At 38.0% G+C, this 22,007-nt stretch overlaps 2 long non-coding RNA genes across 3 annotated transcripts in view; one reads left to right on the forward strand and one right to left on the reverse strand.

Annotated features, from left to right (window-relative positions):
• The window catches only part of LOC135295618 (uncharacterized), a 39,018-nt gene extending 30,163 nt beyond the window's left edge, over positions 1–8,855 (forward strand). The window contains exon 3 of the long non-coding RNA XR_010357747.1: positions 8,581–8,855. This is a non-coding gene — a long non-coding RNA (uncharacterized LOC135295618). The remainder of the gene's footprint in view (positions 1–8,580) is intronic.
• A 2,951-nt stretch (positions 8,856–11,806) lies between these two features.
• On the reverse strand, positions 11,807–21,008 carry LOC135295619 (uncharacterized). 2 transcript variants are annotated; one of them, XR_010357749.1, is made up of 7 exons: positions 20,845–21,008; positions 16,079–16,122; positions 14,236–14,319; positions 13,521–13,598; positions 12,843–12,952; positions 12,651–12,735; positions 11,807–11,949 (listed from the first exon to the last, which is right to left on the reverse strand). It is a non-coding gene; the product is annotated as an uncharacterized LOC135295619 (long non-coding RNA). The 2 variants fall into 2 exon arrangements; XR_010357748.1 differs by lacking the exon at positions 16,079–16,122.
• Between the last annotated feature and the right edge of the window lie 999 nt (positions 21,009–22,007).

Raw genomic sequence — 22,007 nt, forward strand, 5'->3', positions numbered from 1 at the left:
TATAGTGGCAGCCTTGGAGACTAATGTAGCGCCTAATGTGTCATCTGGCCTGCAAATGGATATTATTTAAACAAAGCAGAAAACAGCCCACAGCAGATTTTCACGTATTTGGGCAGGCAGGGAGGAGGGGAGAACCAAGTCATCCTGTGAGCATTAAAACTAATGATGCCTGATGGGTTTTTATCTCGAAGTCTCTCCGCTACGGTGCTGTGATGCCTGTTGAAGGGTGAGCTCATGCCTAAGCCTTTTCCTCAGCAGGGTTACTGATTGTAGACAAGGAGCATCTCTTGCCCCTATTCGGCCACTTGTAGGAACTTAATAGCTTAATATCTTCTTGTCTGTCATATTTGATCAAAATTGGACAGGAGATTCTGAAGATATTTAAAAAGAGAGTAGTAATAGGCACACATATGCCTGCACACATAGAGTAATCACATAAATGTCATTTCCTTATTATACCAGAATAAAACCAGTCATCACTGTAAAAAACTGCATATAAGGCATATCTCATCTGCTTCTGCTTCAAATCTAGGGCTTGCAGAAAGATTTTCCAATATGTTTAGGTACCTTCTTAATTCTATTAGAAGTCAATATTTAGTATTCTTATGCTCTCCAAGATTTTACCATCACATGTAACACAATACATAAAGCTACACCTTATAGCTTTAGAAGACATTTTTGCTTGTATTGTTTTATTTTTTCTAATACTTACAACAAAGAATAAGGAAATATGTTTAGGATGTTCTTATAAGTATAATAAGTAGATGCTATGTTGTTTTATTAAAACTTTAAATATCACTAATAAACAGCTACCTACCTTAGACAAGATGCAACCACTTTTGCTAGTTCTGTTAGACATAAAAAATGTCCAGTGTTCCTGTCTGAAACAGTTTTTGGTAAGCAGTATATGATGCAATTTCATTATATTCCTTCATATGTGTTAGAAGGGTTAAATGGTGTCTGGGACAGGCCTTTCCAGCTGGACCTGCCTTTGAAGGTGGGACACTAATTCTCTCTCTTTGGTGGCAATTCCCATGATTTACCTCTGAAACGTTCCTTTCTGAGTGCATTTTGTAAGGTCTTGGACACTAGAGCCAAAAAGTTCGAATGAGAATTTTGGATTTTGTTTGAAATTATGAAAGTTTCCATTCCTCATACTTATCAGAAAAAGCTTGATGCTAGTATAAACCCAAAAGAGGGATTTGCCTGTGTTTTTGACCAGGAAAACAAAAGGGTTTCCACCTGCTTTCACTATTGGAGGAACTTATTACTTTCTTAATACTTTTGGCAGCATTTCCTTCACCAGGGACAAATACCTGCATCATAATATCTCCATAAAGTCTAGAGTAAAAACCATCCCTTCCTTCCTGAGCAATTATTTTGTCCTGCACCTACAAGCAGATGCATTCCCCATTAGATTGCCACCCCACCATGGCTCAGCCCCTCCTGGGGGTCAGTCACACGAATGCTCCATCAGCATTTGCTCATCCCACAGGACTGCCTCCACGGCTCCAGCTCCAGGGAAAACACACAGGGTTTCTGGGTTTGCACGTGAGCTCCTCTGGGCAGCTGGAATTTGATGCAGGGTGTCTGAAGAGCTGTCTCCTGACTCAGGGTGGGGGTGTGTGCATGTCACAAATAATGACTGCTCTGAAGTTGGAGAGGATGTGATGCTTCTACTGTGGTTTGGAAAAAAATTAGCTGAAGTCCAACACTCCCAAAGCAGTAGGCTTTAGGATAGCACCTGGAGGCTTGAAGTGGAATCAGTTCCCTCCAGAACTAGGCACTGTTCAAGCCCACAGTAAATTGTAGTCCTTCTGACATTGCTCAAAGCCTAAAGGCAAGCACCTTATTCAATTGTACCTTTCTACAGAGAAAAACACTAAAATTAATGGCAGAATAGCAACAATATATAACAGGAAAGTATTAAAGTATTAAAGGGACTTGATAAAATCTTTCCTATCCAGAGGTTCTTAAACTATTATCACACCCTACAGAAGGCTTGCATATGCTGACACCAAATTGTCGGAAAAGACATTGCTCTCATTATAAAATACATAAAATTGGCTCTTCATAACACTTTTACAAAGAAGCAATAATGTGCAGTTTATGAGAAGTAATGTAAATTATACCTGCAACCCATTAAGCTCCCTTTTGTTAAGAAGCTCTGAAGTGCTGATATAGTTTTGCTATCAGCAAGTCTGCCATTTTATTGCAGTTATTCATTGCCCACAGCAATTCAACAGAAAATTAATTAGCATCAGCCCACTATAAATCTCAACAGTATTAACTAAAATGCCAGTTCTGTAATCACTTTTCATTAAAGCCAAAAATACTAATTAAAATTGATTTTTGCCTGTGCTTTGGTAAACTGCTGCCAGTGTAAGGATCTCAGCAGTAATGCTGGATGAAGGGAGACCTTTGCTAAAGTGGATTTTATATATTGTCTTATCCCCTTTATAAAGATAACAATGTGTGAAAGGATAAGAGCTTTGAGAGCAGAAGCTGACAGGTTCCATGGAGAAGGGGAAAAATGTGAAATCACTAGTGAGTGTAACCTTATTAAAACTGCAATATGCTATATTTTCAATCTAGACTTTGTCTGTCTTTCAGGCAAGTGGCTATTAATACACCTCAATCAATAAACAGTGAAGTTTTTTTTTGATTAATAGTTCTAGCCATTTCAGTTGAAATTGAACAGAGATATGCCAAGTATTTTTGCCTCAGTATAGTCACCTTCTAGAGGGTTTTTATATATCATGGAAATCTCAGGGCTGAAGTTTACATATGTTTTTGGAGATTAATTTGTAAGATTCAAACTTCTCTGCAATGTAGAGTATGTGCAAGTGTGTGAGAGCAGCAGCTTGTTATTAATGGCAAATTTAAAACAAATTCCCCTTTTGAGCAGCACTTTAATACCTGCGTACTAAGCAAAAACCTTCTCATGCACAGATTTATGCCACTCGAGACAGTAGAGTAAGACTCAGTGGCAGTCAGTTTATCCTGTGAGTAACCATTTACCTCAACAGAGGGTTTTAGTGATACTCCCTGGGATCTGAAAGTTGCTGAGATATGGGGATATCGTATCTCTGTATCTCTGCCTGTTGTCAGTTAGGAAATGTGCTAAAATAAAGTTAGCTTAAAGAAAAGTGAAGGATATATGTCATATGGAAGAAGAGCACATATTTAGTTTTCTGATAAATCTGTTTTTGTAGTTAACAGACCTGCTTTACCAAGTTTCCGCCTCCCTGGACTTGATCGCTTCTTTATTTTCCCTTTCAGGTCGCCACTCTCCTAATTCCGCCCCTTACATAACTCTGTGTTTCAAATCTGTTTGGCTTAATACTAATTTTTTTTTTCCCTGTAGCCTCAGTCTTCCAGCCCTGCTTGTGGTCCAAACCATAATTTCAGACAGGTTTAGCACAGCCAGTTCAGCCTGTGTTCCTTTCCCCACACATTCTTGCTCATCTCAGCTCCTCATGCACCATCGCTCCTGGATTCTGCTGCCATACCCAAGCTCCCAGCAGTACTGTTCCTCTACTCCCTTCTCCCTCATCCTCACCAAAAAATTACTCTCTGGCCAGTTTCTTATGCTTGTTTATGTCTCCATCTTCCCTAGGCTGTATCATTCCTGACGGGAGCTCCTTCTTCTGGAATTGCTTTGTCTGTTCCTGCTCAAGTATTTCCCCCTGTGGGCTGCTGATCCCTCACAAGTTTTCATCTCAGATATTCCTGCTCTAACATTCCCCATCTCCCCTGAGGCTGTATTTGTTCACAAATCCATCCCCTGATGTTACAGAAGTAAAATTTTGTCCTTTTCAGTGTTTTGTTTGGAGCTGGTTGCTATGGACATGCAGCAGATACATTTCCCTTTAAAGGCTCAAAAACTCTGAAGGCATTGCCTGAAAAGAACTTGTTTTCATGAGAAATGTAAAATGTTAAAGGTATTGTCACTATTTCAGATGTTGGAACAAGGGTATTATAATGAATGTAGTGGACATTATCACATCTCTGTATAGTTCTTCTTTGCATAATTTCTCTTTCTTACTGCAGCATGAGCAATATTCCAGATCTGCTGTTTCTGCTCTAGTTATTGTAACTCAGATATGCTAAATGTGTAATCATAGCCTGGAAACAAACATAAGAAGTGTCAATGCCAAGGATTTAATTATAAAATACATCAAACAAAACTATTTTAATTTTTTTTCTGAAATGGGTCATGATAAATTAAGTGCTTAGACTAATAATAAGAAAAATCTGCAATGCATTAGACAAGCAGGAGAGATTGCTTCAATTCCAACCCAGTGCATTTTCTAAATTTCCAATACTTGTAATGAAAAATAAAAAAAGAGTCATATTTTCTTATAACTGTGCCATAAATTGTGGATATAATCTCATCATGCATCTGCTCCATTTGCCATCAATTAGTTTGATGAAAACAGGCTAAAGATGTGCAGTGATTAGCAGCAGAGATTAAATACACTTCAGTTTTGATTATGCTTCTTGCCTTACCCATCCAACCACTGGCTATGGGGCACCACTACCATTTGTTACAGCTCTGATAAATTTTTAATGCTTATCATTTCCATTTTCAAGAATGTGTTATACTGTAATTTTTTCCATGTAATACTTCTTTTCAATACATGAGGAGAAGACTAAAAATATGTCTATCACTGATCAAAAAAGTATTAAAAAGTGTGGGCAAAAATTTAATTCTTTATAAAAAGTTAAAAGTTAAAAATTGTAATTAATTAAGAGCATGGTCATCTCACTAAAGCACAGTTTTCTACATGAGATATTATTTTATGTTCAGAATATTCTACTGAAATTATTAATATTTTTTCATACCAACCTAAAATGAACCTTGCATTGCCATCAAAACATCTCAGAAAATTAATAGAAATCTCAGGTTGCATTGATGCAGTACAGCTAAGAAAAATAATAAGAAAAAAAAATGAAATTAAGAAAAAAGTCATTTCAATATTGTAAGTAACATCAGTTCCTGTTTTCAGCCATATAGGAATTTTTCCTGAATTGAAATATTGTAGTGACTTTTAGAATTATTTGAAGACTATTTCTCACTGTTCCAGTTGTTGATCAGCAGCATACAGAAGAAGTTCATACTAAAACTGCAATTAAGGCATATCCAAGGTGAATATCTTTGCACAACAAAGCCTGTGAGGTCTAATAAAAAAATGTATATTTTCAGCCATTTTCAGGCTGTTTTCCTCTTTCCTTTTGGTTTTTTGTTTGCTTTTTCTTTTGGTTGGGATACATATACATATATATATATATATACACACACACATACGTGTATATAAATATGGCTCCAGCTGTGATTCAGTAGTTATTGAACCTGGCACTCTGACTTCATGAATCATGTGCCTTCTCTCAATGTGACTCATAGAATCCTAAAATAGAATGGGCTGGAGGAAACCTTTAAACATCATCTTGTAACAGCCCCCCTGCCACGGGCAGGGACACCTCCCACTATCCCATCTTGCTCAGAGCCCAATCCAGCCTGGCCTTGAACACTTCCAGGGATGGGGCAGTCTCAGCTGCTCTGAGCAACCTGTGCCTGTGCCTCACCACCCCCACAGGAAAGAATTTTTCCTAATATACAGTCTAAACCTACTCTTTGTCAGTTTGGAGCCATTCTCCCTCATCCTGTCACTCCAGGCACTTGTAAATATCCTCTCTCCATCTTTCTTGTGGGCTCCCTTCAGGAAGTGGAAGGCTGCTACAAGGTCTCCCCAGAGCCTTCTCTTCTCCAGGCTTATTTAAGTAGTTACAGCACAAGAAAATATGCTCTTTCTTTAATATATTTTATGTTAAAAGGCAAAGCTTTGAGGCTACATAGAGTTATACAGTTAAATATTAAAACCACTCCAATTTAAATGTATAAATCGCCATCATCTGGAGTCGAAAATATCAAATTGCTCTTTCAAGCTGCAGTTGCTCCTATTCAAACATATTTAATTGGCCCTGCACTTTAACACATCCTTAATACAGTAATGATAAATTTTATTCTTTATAATTTCATGGATTTCCGTTGTTTCTAAGAGCTGGGAAAAGCCTTCCTGAATGAGATCAACCATTGCACAAAACCTCTTAGTAAGAAAACAATACCAATCCACTGCCAAGACCTTAAGTATCTGCTATTAACTCCTCGTCAGATTTGAAAGCACACATTATTTTGCATCCAAAAAAAAAAAAAAAGTGGAAATGGTCCAAATTCACCTCAGAAGTCAGTTCATTGGCTTCATCAAAGATTTGTCCAGCCATTATGGCAAACAAATTAATAGCTTTTCCAGCTCAGCCAGCATTTTGTACTTCAGTTCAAATATTCTGCAGTTATTTTAACTTTGGGTTGAAAAAAATAAAAATCTTGTCTCATCTTTCTAGCACTTATTTTAAAAGGAAGGAATGAGGTACTGTGAGAGAAGTGAATCCCTATCTAGAACATTGGTTAAATATACATTAGGAAGTTAAAAACTGGTGATCAAAACCACAAGATTCTTCTTTATGTCTGTATTTTCAATATGATATTCAGTGATGGAATTCTTTCTTGTCATGTCCTTGTCAGTTTCTTATATTCTTGTTCTTGTTCTTATTCTTATTCTTATTCTTATTCTGATTCTTATTTATTGTATTATATTCTTATTCTTATGTTAAAATTCAGTTTTGCTGAAGATGATGAGGATGTTTATGGCCCTGAAGAAGTTCAGTCCACAGGACTGAGCTGGCCCTCCAGAAGAATTTTGCATCCTGAAAAGGTGGATTCTCACTCTTTTTGTAGGACATGCTCTTGTGAGAGGAACCTGTCACATCACAGACAGCTCATAGAATTCTGACAGATTTTGCATGTTGTATTTGTGGGAAGCAACACAACATCAGGTATTGAGAAGAAACACTAAAATATTCCACATTGGTCACAGTTTCATGCAGTACTGGGGGTTTCTTATAAATTTTTCATAGCTTTAGACCACACAAAATTAATTAATTAAATCAATAAATAATTTAGTCTAAACTGTTTCAGAATGGTGCTGCATGTCTGAAACAATTTAAAATGAGAGAAAGTATTATTCATATATAATGCTATGCAGCCTTAGTACCCACTGTGAATATGAAGCTGTTTCTATAAAAAAACAAATTTCAACATTTTTAAAAACTCTTCTGAATCTTTCTCTTGACTCACTCAGAATTATCTCAGTCATGGTGATGGATTTCCATTCATCCTTGGACAGTTCCCATCCAAATAATGAAAAAAAGATCACTTTCTAAGACTCAGACAACAAAAGGCCAATAATGTAGACTTGGTTGCCCTTCACTACTTCTTAAATTTTACATTCTCCATAGGTTTTCATCTATTTTCTGCTGTAGTCAGAGGCCCTACCACTCCTCTCAGGTGAAATGGCATTATCTAATGGCCTTCAGAAAGAAATATTTCAAGAAATCAAAAATGATGAGAGGAAATGTCTGCCCTCTGCACACCGACAGCTGAGGTCATCTATCACTGCCAGTAAAGCTTTTTATTTTTTGTGTTCTGGCCCAAATCCAGACTGTGCCAGGTCTGCAAGATTAGTTTTGATTAGATGATATTATAGTTGGCCTTCAGTTAACTTCCCTTCTTGCTCTTCTTTAGCAACCAAAAATCAGAAGTGTGGTTGCAAAAGCATAAGATTGGTTATTACTACTTATATTTTTTGACGTTCACTTTGGTCAAGCTTACATTAAAAAAAAAAAAGATAAAAAAGAAAATAGAAAACATCTAGTCACATGACTTTGGACTCTCTTCTGGAAGAAGTTAATTAATTACAATTAGAATCAGGAAAAATACTTCAACATTGGTGTGACAGAATGAATCTTCCATGGCTATAGCTTCTGAAATCCTGCTTTCAGTGTTGCTTGTGAACAGAAGCCTAGATACACTTGAGGAAGGATTACTGTAACATTTCTCATCTGCTTGTATGGAAAAAAAAAGTAACAAAAGTAGATTTATTAGATATCAGATATCCAAATCAAATAAACTGGAGAAATCCACAAAATAATGTGTATCTTGTTCCTCTCATGGAAGTTCATCCTTTTATAACTGGACTTTGACATTAATCAATTTTGTCATTCCTACCTTTTATATAATCTTTATGACTCAGATCTTAAGATCAGACTGAAAATAAAATACAAAAAAGCATTAAAGGGTACCCACAGATAGTAAATATTTGAATAAATGGATAAGTCCTCTGAAACTAAAACTCTCCAGTGAAACAAAGATGTTTCTTTTAGCTATGAAAAGGCTAAAGAACATTACTTTTTTCAACACAGACACCAAAACAGTGTCTATGTCTGTGTCTGTCTGGGTGTGTTTTCTCCTTAACATACATCCTATTCTTGCTGTCTAAAAGGCTTCTGGGTGGGTCAACAAAGAATGAAAAAATTAATAAACATTGAGCACCTGTGAGGAACAATATATCCAGAAAGGCATCAGTTCACCTCACTTCATGTACAATTAGAGAAGCAACAGTTAAAATAGTATTGGTTTCCAAGAGATGGCAAACATTGGCCTTTTTTTGCTGTTTTCAGAGAGGTTGATGTTAGGAGAAAACCCAGAGAAGCCAAATCCTCAGTGTGCAGCTGCAGTGTCCTTGTCCCTGGCCAGGGCCACGTGTGCATGCAGGGGGGAAGGAGGATGAGGAGCTGAAGGCTGCAGTACTCCCAAAGCACCTGGCTAACAGGATTTACTGCCACCCCCGAGCGTGATCAGCAAAATTCAGGTTGGTGTTACAGAGAGGTGAAATGGAAACAAGGAGCCCTGTCAGCCTGCGTCCCACAGCAGCCAGTTGGTCATGGATGTTTCATGGGTGTGTCACTTTCATTTCAAATAAGAGCACAGAGAATGTTTCCAAGCACCTGTCAGTTGACAAGAACCAGCATGAAGAGATTGGAAATTGATTGTACTGATAAAAAGCCTCTACAGGGAAATGGAAAGTAAAAAACTTTGTTGTAAAGAGCATTTCTCCCCACCATCTTTGGTCTAAAAACATAAAGAATGAGGATTTTACACTTAAAGAGCAAACATTCAGACAGTTTATGCTTATGGTTCAAATTATTTTGTAGTTTGAATTGGAAATAGTTCTGTTAGTAAGGGGTGCAGAAAACTGATGTAGAGGGGAATGATGCTGAGCTCTCAGGGAGGTGATGGATGCTCTCAGGTCACTGCAGACCACCCAGAGGACCCGGCTTGAGGAGCAGGATGCAAAGGGCACACAAACCTCCCACTCTAGGTGTCAGCAAACAGCCTGAGTGTGGTCTGGCCTGTCAATATGAAAGTGAATGTACCAACTGAATTGCTTGGATTTTGTCTCATACTTGTGCCCTGCTGTCCTTTCAGAAACAGTGGAGCAATTTGTTCTTTCCGATTTATCAACTCCAGATCCTTTCAAGCTTAAAGGATGTGATTCAATTATTAAGGTCATAAAATGCTGCAGTTTCAAAGAGGCTTGCTCAGATTATGTTTGCTGGAAACACAAGACAGGTTGTAAGTTGGTGTCAGCTGCTCAAAAGGTTCACTCACCACAAGGATTGGTTGCTTTGTCACAAAAAAGTGTAGATGTGAAGGGATGTGTCCATGCTAGAATGCTATGAAATCCAGGAGCTACAGGGAAAAGAAAAACTACACCATGTAATGAAGGAAAAGGAGGAGATATATGGTAGCAGTCATTCCAACTGTTGTTAAAGGAACATTTTATTTAATGACAAACCATTTTTTAACTTTCATTAAAAAAATTCAGAACTAAATGAAAATATTTAGAGAAAATATGCTGTGTCAAACAGTTATGGAGTTTTCCATTTTCCATCATTTTCCAAAAGATGATTAACAAATCAAGATAAAACACCATTTTCCAAAATGAAAATAATATTTTTTAAAATATCAACCAGCTTTTTCATCAAAATGTCACAAAAATCAACCATTATCTTTCACAGGAATTCAATCTCAGTCCTCTCTGTCCTCTCTGAAGAAACAGAGATTTTGGTTCTGTTCCAGTGACAAAACCATCTCCTTCTATATTATACTGCTGGACTGCATGTTTGACAGCAGAATGTTGGACAAATCTAACCTCTGCTTGACACCACAGACCACAGGAGAATGCAGTAGGTCTTTTCAGCTTCATGGGTTCAATAAATCTTGGTTTGTTGCATTAATAATATTTGTTCAAATTGATCTGAACTTCCATGTAGACTGCGCTTGGGAATTCTCTGACAATGTAGATGACTCTTTTATTTTATTTCAAGGATATGTACCAAAATTTACAGCATATTAAAATAATACTAATGGTTTCCAAATGAGAGTAACAGTAACAGGACAGAAAACAGGTATCTGAAAGTCAAATGAGGACTTTCTCAATATATGTAACTGATTTTTCATTTTCACTATTTCTCTCTCTTTACAGCCATTGTGGTCAAACAGGGAACCACCCCCAAGAGCAGAACACAGTGCATCAACTATGTCATTTCAACCTTAACTCCACATTTCCTGACTCTGATGAACTGTAGGAAATCATACCCTTAGTCTAATTTCAGCCAATTTTCATCATAAGAACATGCCTTTACATTCTGCTTAAGCATGGAACAGTAGAAAAAAGTAGAATAAAAGTGCTCTAAATGAGTGTGAATTATTAACAAATGGGGCTGAAATACACAGAGATTTCTCATTTCAACAATCATAGAGATTTTATTACGTTAATCCCACTGTCCACTGTGAACATTGCATAGATGAATCATTTTGATTCTGAGGTTGTGCTAATTTCTGGCTCGTTTGGGTTTGATGATCCTGGAAACCCTGAGACTGGAGGTGCTTAACAGCTCCCTGCAGAGCCCAGTGTCATTGCAAAAGACAAACCTTGGTGAACATCACATTTTCTTGTTACCTCTGGGTTTCATAGGAAAAGAGTTACCCTGTGCAATTTAATATTATTACCGTTCTTTTCTTAAGCCAGTTTGGCAGAGATTCATCTCACTAGCTTTAGACATCTGAAGGTGCACTGAAAATTAGAGAACATGAGTTCTCTGGGCTCCCTTGAGAGCCTGTGGAAAGTCAGGAACCTCTCAGCAGCACTTCATCACATCTGTATCACATACTTACCTTGGCAAGGGATGAATCACCTGCCGGAGGTGCATGTACCTCTTGACAGTGATTCATTTTAGCCCTGAACAGGCTGAAAAACGATCTACAACCAGGTGTTTAACTTCTGGACAAGCTAAAGTAAGGTTGATTAATCCCATCTGAAAGCCCTAAGTAGCCTTTGCTGTTTATTTCACTTTATTTCAAGTCATAGGGAGAAGGAGAGTTTATTCAGCTAAGACCCCATCTGGCCGTTGTCTCTGGTGACTCCACTTGATGTGCAAGTTATATATTTACCCACTTCTATTAATGGTGCTGGTACAAGCAGGATGACACAGAGGCCCAGAGAACATATATATTGTACCTTTACACTGGAAGGGGTCTGAGACAGTGCCTCAAGCTGCCTCTGACATTTATCCCATTCAGCTGGATATTGCACATCATATGATCCTAAAAATGTAGCTGAAGTTCATTATGATAGTCAAATTAGCTTAAAACTGGTTTCTTCTCTCTTGCCATATTCCATGGCTTTGATGTCAGTTCCAGTGCCTTGTAATGCCAGGACAAAGAATTTTCTTGTGCATAAATGTACAGGTTTTGGTAGATATGTTAGATGTGTTCAGTCACAGCGAGCATCAGCAAAAAGGTACGTAGCATTCCACTGTACCCAAAAGACAAGGAGCAAAATTTACAGACAATCAAACTTTAATTATGCTGCTTAGCAGTAATTCCCCTTTTTTCTTTGTCTTAATATGAGTGGAGGGAAAACAAAAGGTAGAGCAAAGGAGCACTTGAAGAACATAAAATAACAAGAGCTTCCTTGAAAGGATCTGTTAAGAAATGGACATGAAAAAGGAACATGAGACTGAAGGCTTCATATTTAATTTATAAAACATAAAGACTTTTTTTTCATTTACATGTAACACAAAAGAAATGCAAAAAACATATCCCACAATACCAACATATCCCAAAAAAACATTATAATGGCAATATTCTGACTTAATCAAGTAGAAAAGTCACATTATTGGGAAGGTGTCAGAGTATTGTGTGTCAGAGTATTATTGTGCTTATAGGGTGTCTGAATTTCATTCCATACATTTAGATTTAGTGGTCTTATGATCAGTCAGATTCAGTGACCAAATTCTAGCAAAGTCAAAAAGTTTCCAAGACCCAGACTCAGCTGGATTTGTTTGAAAACTGCAGCTCTCTGTCTCTTAGAGCAAGAAAACAGAAGCAATATACCTTCATTAGAAGAGGAAAATTCTGTTAGGACATAAAATTGAATCCTAGCAATGAAGGAGTTGGGATGGCTGCTTGGAGAGATTTCTTTCTCATGAAATGATGAAGAATAAAACCTTCTTGTCTATAATCAATATGATTGTCCTACTAAATCAATTTTTACTTTTTGAATAAAATTAATAGAGTCAGAGACACTGACTCTAATACTAAGTCAAAGCAAATAGGATTTGTCCTTTTCAGCATTACTGTCTGAGCAAAAGCAGTGTTATTCATGATCCTCCCATCCACTCACTGCTTGCAGAGGCCTGGGCACCAGTCAGTGCCTTCCAGATCCATCACCTGCAAGTACCAAGCGCTTCTGGATGTCATGAGCTGTACTAAAGGACACACAGATGAAAGAATGTGACTCAAATTATCACAGAGGCAAACCCTAAAAAACTAAAAAATGATTAATGATGTTTAGATAGGGGCTGGGTTTTCTTACAGCCAAGGGCTTCTCTTGCCATGGAAGCTGGGCTGGATGGGTTTTCCATTTGATTTTTCTTGCAAGCAGTAGGTTTCCTCAGCTTCAAGAACTTCTGCACATCTCTGGGCCTGGTAGCAATAGCAAATTAATTCACTCTCAGCACAGAGCCAGTGAAAGTCTACTTAAGCTTTCATAATAGAGGCTCTTAAATGCTTTGCAGATAAGCTATTAAGTGCTTTGTAGATAAATTAAAAAATGGGGATAAAAAAAAAAATAAAAGGCTCTAAGAATGGGTTGTATTTAAGTCTTAGCTCTTCTTGTCTCTATAACCACAATTAGTTTATAGGTTAATTACTTTCAAGGGAGTGAAAATTAGACTGTGATACCGATTCAACACATTCACAACTAAATGTGGACCATTCTTCCACACTTTTATAGACATGCCTTTTAGTTTTCTCTTTCCTTCCTCTCTGCAATAAGCATTACTGCAGACATTTCTCTTTGCTCTTAAAGTATTCGGAAAAATTGGTTCTTGCAATTTGCACTCTTTCTTTTGTCGCCTCTATTCCCATAAAAATTGAAGCAAGATGGCTGAGACAAAACAGGATAGTTTCATGTAATCATCAGCCTGAAAATCATTCAGATAATTTTCCCTAATCCTTTCTTTTACCCAGAATTAGTTTGTTTCAAATATACCTGTTTCATGACGCTTTCTCAAATTGCTCCTTCACACCATCTCCCAAGAAAAGAAGCAGCATCAGAGTTCCCAGATTTCTAAGAAATTGTCACATATCAGACTGAATACAGAAGAGAAGCTCTGTCATGCACATACACAATGGCAAAATAGCAAGAAAAGTAAATTAGAGTGAGGGTTCAAGGGCCTGCTCTGGATCAGACAATTCAAGTGTTTAGGGGCTCAGGACTGGGAAATCCATTTGCATTATCAATTCCCTTTTCCACCACAACACAACACACAGTTAAGCCACAAGAGCACCTACTGCATGCATATTTTGCAGCATCCCTGAGGATGAAAACTAAAGCTTACTAGTACAAAGCAGAAAGATTAATGAACAACTGAATACACAGAAGGAGATCTGAAGACACCCAAGACATCACTTACATTTCTGTGATATCACAGCATTTCTTAAAGTCATCTGGCCTACTTCACCTAGCAAATTCAACACACCAGAGATATTTATTTTGAGCAAATCAGGCCCTTAGGCTATGTCTGTACTAGTACAGTCCCAGGTTGAAGCTCTGGCCTGCGATTATCCAGATTATCCAGACTGCTCCCTGTCTCTGTTCTCCCCTGCTCAGCCTCTGCCAGCTGGCACTCTCCCAGACAGTGGGAGAGATATTTGGGAAATACACACCCCAAGGCCTTATTTCCAACACAAAGCACCAGGTATACCTGATTTGGGTCCCTCCATCTGCCACAGCCTTCCAACATTATTCCATTAGGCTTTGCACCTTTTATTTGCCCTTTTGTTTCATCCTGTGGCAGACAAATTTTATTAGCATCATGCAAAAAACCAGTGCTACATTATTCCAGACACTTGAGGATGAGAAAACATCATTGTACTGTGGTTAAGGGGTCTGTGTTAGCATAACTCTTACCTTCTCAAGCCCATTAATTTGCAGTTACACAATTAATTCAGTGTAGTACATTTGAGTTGAACAGTCCTAATTTCATTTTAAATTCATGTCAATACCAAGCTGACATTCCCATCTCCAATATTTATACTATTATTTGCTCTCTCATTGTTAACCTAATTTAAGAGTGTGAGATGCATAAAATTATTGTAGTGCTCACTTAATATTTACACTAGCAATAAAAGAGTACTCTACAGAAAAGGATCCAGCAGTCTCTGATACTTTAAATGTCATTTTTCCAGGAGAGGAAACTGTGGCTCTCTGCCACCTCTGGAAGAGGGTCCTAGTGATATACTCCCTGCTGCTCAGTAGAGTCACTGTTCCAGCCCACCACAGTATTTGTAAGACATGCAAACATGTTTTTAGGTCCCCTTTTTTCCACTGGTCAAGCAAAGCTATAAAGGCAACTAAATGGCTTTATTCAGCACATGCTCCAGCTCAAAACCAGAAGACATCACCTTACCTGTCAATGTTCTTACATAAAACTATTGGTGGAAAACCTGGATGCCAAGAACACTGTTTCTCATTTTGTGCCATACAAATGGCACACTTTTAATGGATTCCTAAATATTATCTCATATCTTCATTTTCATTGTAGGAAATTTGTACACTATGACTGCAAATTCAAATCCAAGCTTAAGACAGCGTTGCATTGTAAAAGTCAATATATGTGTAATGGTAGGAAGGAAGTAAAGAATATAAGTAGTATCTGTAAGTTTCTTAAATTAAATCATATCTCATGCTTTCCAGATGGAAGCAAGACAATAATTCCCACCTGGTTATAATTTTTATCTATTGAATATCATTAAAAGAACCTCAAAATAATGTGTATACTCCAGGCACAAGTGAGGAAATTAAACTGTTAGGTGATTCTTATTTTTCAGCAAGAAACTGCCTCCTTTTCTGACATCCACTCCAACAGAAGTATTTTTAGGCTAAAGTATATATATATATAATTGTTGCAATAAGAAATAGGCTGAAAAATTGCCTTTGATATTGTAATTGTAAATAAAAGATCAGCATTTTTCTTGCAGAATACTTGGAGCATTATGAATTGTACTTATCTGCAGTCCAGACTTACACTTTTGTACCCTTGAGAGTAAGATAATTTATGACTAATAAACCTGCTTAGGTCAATTCACTTGCAATTTAAAATTAATAGTATATATTGACAAAAATTTGGATTAATTATCCTTATTATGCCTTTTCTACTCTTTAGGTAAAGAAATAACCAAAGCAAAACAAAGTCAGATCTCAAGAAGAGCTCGAAGTTTTGAAGTAAATATGATATACCTCCAAAATGTTGTTTCTTCCAAAGAAAGGTTGACATCAAATGATTACAAATTTAAGAGTACATTCCAAAGGAAGAAAATTGTAGCAGGAGCCATGTCTGTTCATCCAGAGTTAGACAGATAGGTTGAGGAGAAGAGAAAGGTTCACTTATCTGAGCATCCCCATCCAGGACAGGTGAAGTCTCAACAGGCCTTTCAAAGGTCAATCAAATTTTGTCTCACAGCCACGGATTTTTTTTTGAGGACATCAGAACAATCAGATGTTATAACAGCAATCACCATGCCCCAAAATCTTTCTGTGGTACTTACTGGTTTTCATTACAACAGTGAGCAATTAAAGCTGATAACCAAAACTGTAAAAAAAAAGCATAAAATAAAGGAGCATGGGGAAATTAAAAAATGAAACAGACAGCTCCAATGTATATCAAAGTGAGTGACTTAAAGTAAATAATAAAGGCAATAAAATCAGCAGTACAACTTTTCCATTAAAGTTATAATTGAAATAAAGGAATAGTTTGTGGTACTTAATCTTAAATGTAATTAACATTAGTTGGCAAGGGCTGGCTGAATGATTGGTGTTTATCAATGTGCCTCTAAAAATGGAAGTGACAGAAAAATGAGTCTTTGTGGGCTTAATGGTCTGTCTGGGAGAATGAGCGTGGGAGAATGAGCGTGGCCCACTGGTGGGAATGGATTCCACATTAGGATCTGTGCCTGGGGATCAGCCTTGCTGAAAGGGACCTGGGTCCTGCTGGACAAGCTGCAGATGATTCAGCCCTGCAGCAACAGAGGTGAAACACGTCCCAGGCTGCATCTGCAGGGGCACTGCCAGCAGGGACAGGGATGGGATCATCCCAACCCACCCAGCACTTGTCAGGCCACACCTGGAACACTGTGTCCACTTCCCATCCCCAAAATTTAAGAAAGACGGGGACAGATTGGAGAGGGTTCAGAGGAGTGAAGATGATATCAGAATTTTTAATACAATGAGAACAGTCAGTCACTGGGACAGCCTGCCCAAAGACATGGTAGAGTCCCCATTACTGCAGGTTTCCAAAAAGTGGCTGGACAGGGTGCTAGATACTGTCATTGAAGATCCCCTTCCCATGAAAGATTGGACCAGAGGAAATTTCAAGGTTCTTTCCAACCTGGGCAGTTCTATAATTCTATGATTCTGTTATTTGGAAGCCTAACCCAAAATGAATCCTAACCCAAAATCCCAAAATGTTATCAGATAGAGCATATATCTGAATTACATTGTGAAAATAATGCTGCAAAGCAATGATAAAAACAATCCTGCTGCAGTAAGAGCACAGTACTCACAAATATTTAACAAAAATTATTTATTCAGTTTGAGGTGAAAATGTGAATAGTTTATAGGTACACTGGTCCTGAACAAAAACTACCATGTAGAAGGTTACTCATTGTGTCTCACAGTGGCAGTTTTTTTCTGGGTTGTATGTTTTTGGAAAATCATTTAAATAGCTAACCACTGAATCTTTTGAAATATCTGTGCACTTTTCTGAAGGATAACTGTTTATATAATCTAGCATGAGCAATATGAACATATTTAAAGGTAGCACATGTGTTCACTCGATGAATATTGGCTATTAAAAGGATTTTAATTTTTCTAATATGCTGCTGTTAGTTTTACAGTTCTGAGTAGGCTGAAGTCTCTTTATTTAACTTTATCTCATAGGAAAAGATTATCATCTCCCTATTTTCTGCTAACTAAAAGTAGAAAGAATATGAAAGAAACTGTGCTTTGGGGTAAAAGTGACCCTTTTTTGACCAAATCTTCCTTCCTTTCTTAAAGAATTTTGCTGATGCCAAGTCTGATGTGACGGTGTTTGTAGCACAAAGCTATTTTTAAAGCTGGAGGGAATCTGGAGAAGCGATTTCATGCTATTGCTAAGAAAAGATTTGTCTTTTCTCGTTCATATGACAAATGCCTAACAGATGTGAGAGGATTTTTCCCTTAGATTAAAAATGTCGATGCTCCCTCATAACTCATAAAATAATAGGATGGTTGAATGAAACCCAAAATACATCTGTGTAGTATTTCTCCCCCTTTCTGGTGCCAGCATATCAGGCAGGAGGCTCACACTCAATTATCACCTCAGCAGAGCCCCAGCCCTGGCAGGTGGCTGGGCAGGGAGGGCTTCAGGCTTCATTTGCAGCTCCTTTCTTCTTTCTGCTGAGTTACCCTTCAGAACCTGGCACGCACAGGCCTACTGGGATATTTTCTGGCATTTCCTTCCTCAGAATCATTTACAGTGCTAATCAGCAGCCCCTGACTTTCAAGGACCTATCTACTATTCACTTCAGGAGTTCTATCCTTTTATACAAAAGCACAAGCAGGTTTTTAGAGCTCTATACCTAGTTCCTCAAACTTGCATGATCTAATACATTAATTGACTTTTAAGATCTTACTTTTCTGATCATAAGAGAATAAAAATTTGACATCAATTGCATTTTGGTATTAAAAACAAAAGAGAGAGTAGCTGAAAAAAACCTGAAGACTACATGGCAGCTCAGCAACGTTTATTTTGTGTGATTGTTTCTCTCAAATACTATTGCATATAACAAGACTCCTAATCACAACTCATTATAATGTTAACTTTGCCCAGTGCCATCTATGAAATGTCTCTTCCTTATATATGTTTCCTCCTATTTTCATTCTTGTTCATGTTGTCTGCTCACCAAAGCACAAAAAAATACTAATTTTGAAAGTTCAGGTTTTAGGTGATTTCCAATTACCCACCTAGAAAGGCTGTTTTATAATGAAGGAAAGACAACAGCGCTCTAATGGCTGAAGTTTTTATCACACATGGGAGCTGATCTGTAAAATGCTAAAATGCTAAAATCAGAATCCTCCAGCTTGGGGCATCAAGGGTCCATCCCCATGATGCAATGGAGAACAGACACAAAATCTCTCAGAACTCTGAGATGGCCTCTACCTGCAAAAACATTTCTACAGGCTGTGCCCCACACAATGCCAGGCAGATGTATTAGCCTGACTTGTAAGCTGTTTAATTGCATCCATTAGGGCAAGTATTTTGTCTAATGAACTCAGTTAAATTGTTTCCTGTTTCAAAATTAGCTTAATCATTACCAGTTTGATGATCTGTGCACAGCTCTTAAACTCGGCGCAGATACACCTTAAAAACTACATCCTGAAAGGCATTTAGGGACTTAATTCCTATTTGGAAATATTGTGCAAGTCAAGCTCTTTTTTTGTTAGTTTGATGTGTTAATACTGCTGAAATGTTCACCTGAAGGGCTACAGTCAGGGTCTGTAGCTGATTTTCAGCATCAGACACTGAGGGGGTGGAAAGCAGCCAGGAACACTATGTTCAATGTACTTGCTGGAAAAGCTCAAAATATTGTCCAGTGCATGTGTAGTAAAAAAAAAAAAAAAAAAAAAAAAAAAAAAAAAAAAAAAAAAAGAGGAAGAGGGAAGAATTATTTTTTCTCAAAATACAGCGTTCTACTGCTGGAAAATAAACCACAGGTACAGCAAGGATGACCTGGTAGCTCAAAATGGAGGAAGTGAATGTGAACAGAAGAAAGAAAAGCACCAGAACCACCTTCTCTATGGTCACTGCTGTACATCCAGGCAGAAACAACCTCAGCACCCTGGAACACACCCCATATTTTGGGGAACTCCTTTCTTTAACTGGCACAGGTACAACACTGTCTAGAAACTTCAGGATGACTCAGCCTGATTCCTATGGACTGTTCCACTTCTGTAAACTACAGCAACATCTTAAATCAGATTATAAAATGGGCCTTGGAACAGGAATGCTGAATTTGCCCCAGTAAATCAGCTCTGACATCTATCTGGTCTGACAGCCATCAGTATCAGGCATTCTGGAGAAAAGGAGGGATCACCTGTAGGTCAGTTCTCATGACCTTATATCATTTACTCCTACTTCTATCATCACAATTTCTGCTGATTCAATATTAGTTTGCTTGCTGATGCACGAGGTTGAACATCCTTTTGAATTTGTTAATTTTTTTTAATTGCAACAATATTAGAGATACACGGGAAGAGTTTTCCCACGAAGTCCTTTTAAAGCCACCTAAACAGCAGATTTTGCAGAAATGTGTTGGCTTTATGTATTAAAAAGACCACGTCCAAACATGCCTAAATCAACCCACACCCACCCAGCCCATCGCTACCCAGGACTATCACAATGCTGGCGCTGAAAGATGCGGATACAAAAGCTATATGCTTCCAGCAGAATGTATAAAAGGGCCTGGAAAACCCCGAGATTTTCGGGATGCTCGGGAGCAGGGATGCTCCTCCCGCCAGGAGCGGCTGCCGAGCGCGGTGTCCTGCTGCCCTCCTGCGGGCCTGCGGGACAAACCCGGGAAAAACATCCAAGAAAGCACATTTTCACAGGGAAACCTGACAGGCAGAACATATCGAATGTGGGGAAGTATTCTCTGCTCTCCTGAGCATGATATCGCCTGTATACAATAAGTGAGTTATGAAAAACAAACGAAAAACAAACAAAACAGTCCCCCAAGCCCCCAGGCAAACACAAGGTATGTTTTAGCTGTGTTCCTGTCTCAGAAAGGTTCAAGATCTCTTGTGTCATTGATAGGAAAAAGCTATGCATTTTGTTTTCACACCTATTAACGGAGCAGCATCTTTTAAATGACAAAATCCTAGTATTGTAGAGTCCTTGAGGATGGAAAATACCCTTAAGATCACCTAGTTAAATGATAACACAAAGGTTTGGCAGTGTTGTGGAAATAAGCATCCCAGACTAAATGTGAGCTAGTGAGGTGCTGTTGGGCTACTTGACAAAATAAACTTAATTGTATCTGCCTCCTTAGATGCACTTTAAATAATTGTCTCTTCTTCATAAAGCAGAGACCTTGGAGAGAGCTGTAATAGGAAGAATTAGACCATGAAACACAGAATAAATTGTTTAAGGCCAAAAGAAGTGCAGACTTGCTAATTCTTCAGTGTTTTCTGTGTCTCTTTCCTGCTCTGTATGCATTGGTATCTCTCTGGGCATCTAATTCTTCTCATGCATCACAGAGGAATCCTAAAATCCTACCTCTGGACTGTGATTTTCCTGGGGGAGAGCAGGTGCCCTCAAGGTTACAGGTAGCACAACTACATACAGTACAGTCAGATGCACTTTTATGTTGCTAGCTTTTAACTTCCTTGAAGTCATAATAGAACTGAAGCCTTGAGAGGCTGACCTGGAACAGAGGCTGGACAGAGTTAAAAGAATAAAGCAGGTATTTATTAAAAGGCCTTCAAAGGATACACCTTGGGCAGTACAAGAGCCTGGGCAGGGCTCTGTCCAAGATTGATCCAAGTTGGACGACTTGTCACGAGTTTTCACACTTTTGTAAATTTTACATATTGGGGTTAATTGTCTTATTGCGGCTTCAGGTCATGAAGTTCCATCCTCCCAGTTTGCTCTCCTCAACTTGCTGTTGTTTAAAGTTTTGTGCCTGAAGCTGCAGCAATGTCCTTAGCTCTCTCTTTGAAAAGGACTGTTTTGTCTAACTAGACTATGGACAGAACTTGCTAACACTTCATATGAAGTTCAGAGTCACACACTAAGGCAGTAAAGAATCGGGAAAATATGAAAGCTAAAATTAAGGCAATAATAATAATAATAATAATAATAATAATAATAATAATAACAACAACAACACAAAGAAGATGCCAGGTTTTATTACATGAACTTACATGGCTAGGGAAGAAAAGGCCAAAAATCCAGTTCCTTAGGTTCTCCAGTCTAACATATTCCTGCTCCTTATAAATATTGAGGAATATATTCTTAGCAATAGTGCATTTTTACCAGGAGATTCAGAATGGATCTAAAAAAAAAGACATTTATCATTCTTTTTTAAGCTGGGCACAGACAGGTCCTCCCCTAGAACTTAGCTTTATCACATTCCTGTATGCTGCAACATATCCTCTCTTATGAGATCTGGTACTGGAGAAAAGGCACTTTGCTTTTGCTGTCAGGTATACAATAGTTAATCCCTCCTAGAGAGGTCTTGCATTTCTCTGCAGATTACCATTACCTGGAATGTGCTGCAAGGTAACTCACAGTGCAGAAATAATGTACCTGAATGGCCAGGATATAATTTAGTTATGTCTACAGCAAGAGCACAATGCTCAACTCCAAGAGGGCATGCTCCAAAAGTACTACACAGCACAAAATAATTCTGTGTATAGTTTGTATAAAGCTCTGCTTCC

This window comes from Passer domesticus, chromosome 2 (genome assembly GCF_036417665.1).
Source record: "Passer domesticus isolate bPasDom1 chromosome 2, bPasDom1.hap1, whole genome shotgun sequence".
Lineage (NCBI taxonomy): Eukaryota > Metazoa > Chordata > Aves > Passeriformes > Passeridae > Passer > Passer domesticus.